The 5552-nt window shown below is 37.8% G+C and overlaps 1 non-coding gene across 1 annotated transcript; it reads right to left on the bottom strand.

Moving 5' to 3' along the window:
* Nucleotides 1-4582: 4582 nt before the first annotated feature.
* On the bottom strand, nt 4583-4689 carry LOC143411020 (U6 spliceosomal RNA). Its single transcript, XR_013092751.1, has one exon. It is a non-coding gene; the product is annotated as a U6 spliceosomal RNA (small nuclear RNA).
* Nucleotides 4690-5552: the final 863 nt, after the last annotated feature.

Below are 5552 nucleotides of genomic sequence, written 5' to 3'. Positions count from 1 at the left end.
TCATTCATATATGAACACTACTGACTTCTGAACTGTCTTTAACTCCATAAGGTTCTGAAAATGAATCATGCACCATTAAGATTTGTTATTTTCATGCTCCAAAACTTTCAAGATTAGGAAAAACTTGGCTTACAAAATTAAGCATGAATTATTTCCCTGGCCTTTTAGGTTCCACCACAAAATGATGTCAATCACCTTTATATGTAAAATCTTCCCAAATGTCATTTAATGTGTCTCAGGTGCTGAGATGCTGAGCCAATGGGCAGACTTCACCAGCAGTCAAATTCATAGACCAATAGTGAATGGAGGGCCTGAGGTTGTAGCTCAGTGGTAGAGTGCTTGTCTAACATGTGAGGCACTGCGTTTGATTCTCAGCACTGCATACAAATAAATAAAATAAAGGTCCATCAAAAACTTAAAAAAAAAATTAAAAATTAGGCAAAAGCTTAAAAAAATAGTAGTGAATGGAATCTCAGGGTTGAGAAAGACCTTAGAGGCAACTGGTCCAACTTCCTTTTTTTTTAGAGAGGGGGAGAGAGAGAGAGAGATAAAGAGAGAGAGAGAGAGTTAGTTTTAATATTTATTTTTTAGTTATCTGCGGACACAACATCTTTTTTTTTTTTTTATGTGGTGCTGAAGATCGAACCCTGGCCGCATGGCCAGACGAGCGCACTACCGCTTGAGCCACATCCCCAGCCCAACTGGTCCAACTTCTTAATAACTGCATGTTGGACTCCTAGCTGTTTAATCAAACGTACCCCAGGCTCATGTAACTCATACTGAAATTCCACCCCTACAAGCTCTCAGGTCTAACTGGAATTCTACCTCATTCACAGAGCCTCAATGCAGGTCTGTACCCAATTACCTTTAGTCTCTCTTGGTATTACTGTGTTCTTTTTAAATAGCTGTCATCTGTCCACTCAATAAATAGTTGTTGAGTATCTCTGCCAGGTGCCAGATGCTGTGTTAAGCCTTGGCTCATTCCACCTGTAAATCTGCAAAACCAAGACTCCCTCTCTTTCAGCTTTCCTAAAATGTTTAACACAAAGTTTCACCAGCACTAAATCCATGTTTGTTGAATGTGACCCTGTCTATATATCTCTGGTTTCAAAAATTTTCCTTTAGTAAATATTGTTCTGATAGCAGTTGTATGGCCATGGAAATAGTGGAGAGTAGACTGGAGATTGTTCATTTTATAATTGAAGGGTCTGACAGCTCTAATTAGGATTTTGAAGTTTTCTTCTCTGTGTTAATTGTCTTTAGGAGAGCCACATATTCCAGGTACTGTGATTCATATATTTAGTGAAACACTGATGAATATTGAAACTGAAGAGAGACAATTTTTATTCTATAGCATAAAATAAAATAGCCATTTCCCCTTTCAATTTTAGAGCTACTTATAACAGAAGGTACTCCTGTTGATGATGCTGATACAGAAAAACAACTAAAGGACATAAAGTTGGAAGAGCCAGCAGATGCCACCCTTTTGGACAACATGCTTTCCTTGTTATATTCATACTTGCTTTATTTCACTAAGATGGTAAGTTTGACATAGTTTCTTCAATTAGAATGTTGATTATTTATTAGTTTTTAAGTGGCTTCTGGTCATGAAGTGAAGAACTTAAAATGTCTTTATGAAAATGACTCCTGACCCTTTGAGTAGATAGCTCCTAAAACAAAAGCCATAGGGGTGTGGCTTAATGGCTACTTAGTTTAGCATATGAGGAAGATTTGCTGTCTACCAAGGCTGGACATTTGTACACCTGTAAAAACTTGGTTCTTCCCCTCAGAACCTTTCATTCTGGCAGGGAGATAATAGCATTCACTTGAAACACAGTAAGATAATGGCAGAAAGAGAGGTATTTATTTGATGGTAGAACATTATTGTCCAAAAATGCATTTATTATGGTTGGAAGGGTGATCAATAAGGTCAGAAAGTAGTTGAGATGTGTTTGAAGCACAGGCAAAGGGCAAACAGGAGTGTGACATGTGGTTTGTTGTTGATTAGACAGGCTGGGGTGGAGGATGGTGGGGGAAGCTGGCAGTCAGAAGAAATGTGTTCAGAGAAATGGAAACATGAAGAAAAGGATATTTGGGGAGGCCAGGAGAATGTAAATAGTTGGTGTTGTATAATGTGTGAAGTTGGAGGGGGATGGTCTGTTGGAGAGGCCAGCAAATCTTAAAGGAAGTCATGAGCCAAAGTAGCATTAGACCATTAATAGTGGGGATCCTTAGAAAGTGTTAAGAATGAAAGGAATTAGGTTAGATCTGTTTCTTAGAAAGAGTCACTTAAGGCTGACCTTTCTAAAGAAAATCATGATCCAAACAAGACATTTAATCTGTCTAGAAGCTTATCTAAGCATTTTAGGACTTACCTCCCCCTCATGGTATTTGTTGATGTTGGACTTTTAGAGTTTAATTATAGGAATGAGAAAGCTTTTAGAGCTTGGAGGATAAGATGGTCCTAGGGCCATTGTGACAGTAATCCTTCTCAACTGAAGTTGTTTCCTGTAAGTTGTGTTATTTCAAGACTTGTGTAAGAAAAGTGATGTTGTTGTTTTCCTTGTAGAATGTATAGATTTTGAAGCCAGGTAGATCTGGTTTCAAATCCCAAGGTTATCATTTAGAAGTTTGGGCAAATAACTAAACTTTTGAATATCAAATTCCCCATCTGAAAAATGTAGATAATGCTTACTCCAATCATAAGAATTAAATGATTTGACAAGGTAAAGTGTCTGGTGAGATGTCTGGCATTTTGTAGGGTTTTACCCCCATGCACCCCCTAATTCTTATGTATGCAGTCAGAGGTGGTATAAAGACAATGAATACCTGGGGAGGAGAGACCACCAGGGTGGAAAAGATGTGATGGGGAGAAATGAATCATTTTTCAGTTGGCTCCATGTTTGTTCATGGTGGTGGCAGCCACCTGGGTAAGGAGTATGTACAAGCCAGGCAGTTAGAATAATGATATTTTCAGTGATTAAAGACCAGTCTTCCACAGTCATAATTTGATTATCAGAATGAATCAACATCACTTGGAAAGTTTACAGCCTCATGATATGGGAAGGATTTCTTTATTCATATTTTTAGGTATGCACAGAGCCCTCCTCTAGGTCTAGGTCGGGGTACACGAATGTGGTGCAGGTATGGTCAGTGATTTTGCGGTGATAGGTAAGACATTGACATGAGTGGCAAAGAAGAGGCACAATGTTACGAGACTGATTTGAAAGGAGCCTTCAAAAAGACATTTTGATGGCCCAGTATGTACAGGACATTGTGCGAGGACTAAAAGAGTCTAACAGGTGTAAGGCATGATTGTGATTTTTGAAAGCCTTAAGAAAAGGACTTAACAAATATATGCAAAAATTATGAACAAGTCAATGTAAAATCTTAAACAAGTAGTATGATATCTGATAGGACTGGAGAGTAATAGGCTCTGATGTGTTTGGGAGATGTGCACCAATCAGATTCATTGATCAATGGAATCTTAGTAGAATCTTAGTGTTAGAAGAAACCTTGGAAGGCTGTTAGTCTAGTTTCTCACTCATTGCTGTAATTTTCTTTACTGTGGCCCTGACGAGTAGTTATGAGGCCTGTACACCAGTATTTCCTAGCAGGAGTCACTCTCTTACAAGGCTATATGTTCTTCTGTTGTCTAGTTCATCCTTGTATTGACTCCAAATTTTCCTCCACATGATTTCCTCTATAAAATTGAATTCTTTTCAACGTAGAAATCCTTTAAATATTTGAAGTTATATCTTAATTTAAAAATTATTTTTAGTATTTTTATGATGGAAACTTTCAAATAAGAGCAGAGAGAATAGTAGGGGACTATAGGTAATCATAACATATGGTACATTTCAGAATACTAGAAGAAAAGATTGTGAAAGTTTTACCATAAATGATGTTTGAGGAGGTAGATATATTTAACCTGATTTAAACGTTACATAGTGTATACATGCATCAAAATGTCATGTTACCTACTTCAATAATTTTAATGTTTATTTCTATGTACTAATTAAAAAATAAATTTAATTAGAAAAGCTTTAAAGAAAAGCATAGAGAATAGTATAATGAACCCATGGGCCATCACCCAACTTAACAGTAATTCCTTGATAGCCAATATCAGTGAGTTTTTTTTTAATTTGTTCTAATTGGTTATACATGATAGCAGAATGCATTTTGATTCATTGTACATAAATGGAACAAAACTTTTCCTAGTTGTACACAACACATGTAGTAGTCCTACATGTACCTCGGGTAATGAGGTTCATCTCATTCCACCATCTTTCCTATCCCTATGCCCTCTCGCCTGTCCTACCTCCCCTTTGCCCAATCATAGTTCCTCCATTCTTTCCATGCCCCTTGCCACCCACCTCACCCCCATTATGGGTCAGCATCCACTTTCAGAGAGAACATACAGCTTTTGGTTTTGGGGATTGGCTTACTTCCCTTAGCCTGATATTCCCATTCACCCTCAGATGCCATAATTTTTTTCTCTTTTAATGCTATAAATAACATTTCATTTTGTATATGTACCACAGTTTCTTTATCCATTCATCTGTTGAAGGGTTGTTTCTACAAAACTATGGAATGCTTCACAAATGTGGGTGTCATCCTTGCTCAGGGACCATGCTAATTTTTTCTGTATTGTCCCAATTTTAGTATATGTGCTGCCAAAGCAATCACACTCTGAGTTTTAACAAATGTAGATACCCATGTAAAAACTACCATAATCAAGATATAGAACAGTTTTTTCACTAGAAAAGGGGTTTCCTTGGGATCCTTCCCAGTGAGTTCCTTCACCACCTGTTCCAGGCAACCACTGATAACTTTTTTTTTTAAACTATAGATTCATTTTTCCTACAGTACTATTTCATATATATGCCCCTATAAGTGGACTCATATCTAGGAGTGCAATTGCCTCCTATGTTTAATGTATGTTTTTATCTTATGTGATACTGTCAAGCCATGCTAATAAATGACCACAATCATTTTATACTTCCACCAGCAATTTAGGAGACTTCCACTTGACTTCATCTTCACTAGCACTTGGGCCATTCTAGTGGGTATGTCTTTGTGAGTTTATTTCCTGATAACTAATGATTTTGAGTGAACTTTTTTTTTTTGAGATAGGGTCTTACTAACTTGCTTAGGCTCTTGATAAGTTGCCAGCCTCAAACTTGGGATCCTCCTACCTCACCTTCTGAGCTGCTGGGATTACAGACATGTGCTATCATGCCTGGATCAAATACTTCTTCATGAGCTTGTTGACCATACTGTTTTTGTATGTCAACTCTCTCTGGCTAGCTGGAATCCAGACTTCTCCCAACTCAGTGCCAACTGTGGGATTGGTTAGCTTATAGTTGTTCTTGGCCCTCGCAGGTACTGCTTAGAATGTAGCCCCAAACTGAAGACCACCTCCATGCAGATTTCTGGAACTCTTTTTTTCTTTGTGGCTCCCATCTTTCTGGTAGTTTTCTCTACATGTTTTTGGCTGCTTAATCTCCTGGAACTCTGGTCTCTTTCTCCTCAGTGAGACTGTTAGGCCC

The sequence above is a fragment of the Callospermophilus lateralis genome, chromosome 11, assembly GCF_048772815.1.
Source record: "Callospermophilus lateralis isolate mCalLat2 chromosome 11, mCalLat2.hap1, whole genome shotgun sequence".
Taxonomy (NCBI): Eukaryota; Metazoa; Chordata; class Mammalia; order Rodentia; family Sciuridae; genus Callospermophilus; species Callospermophilus lateralis.
This window is presented reverse-complemented; position numbering and strand designations above follow the sequence as displayed.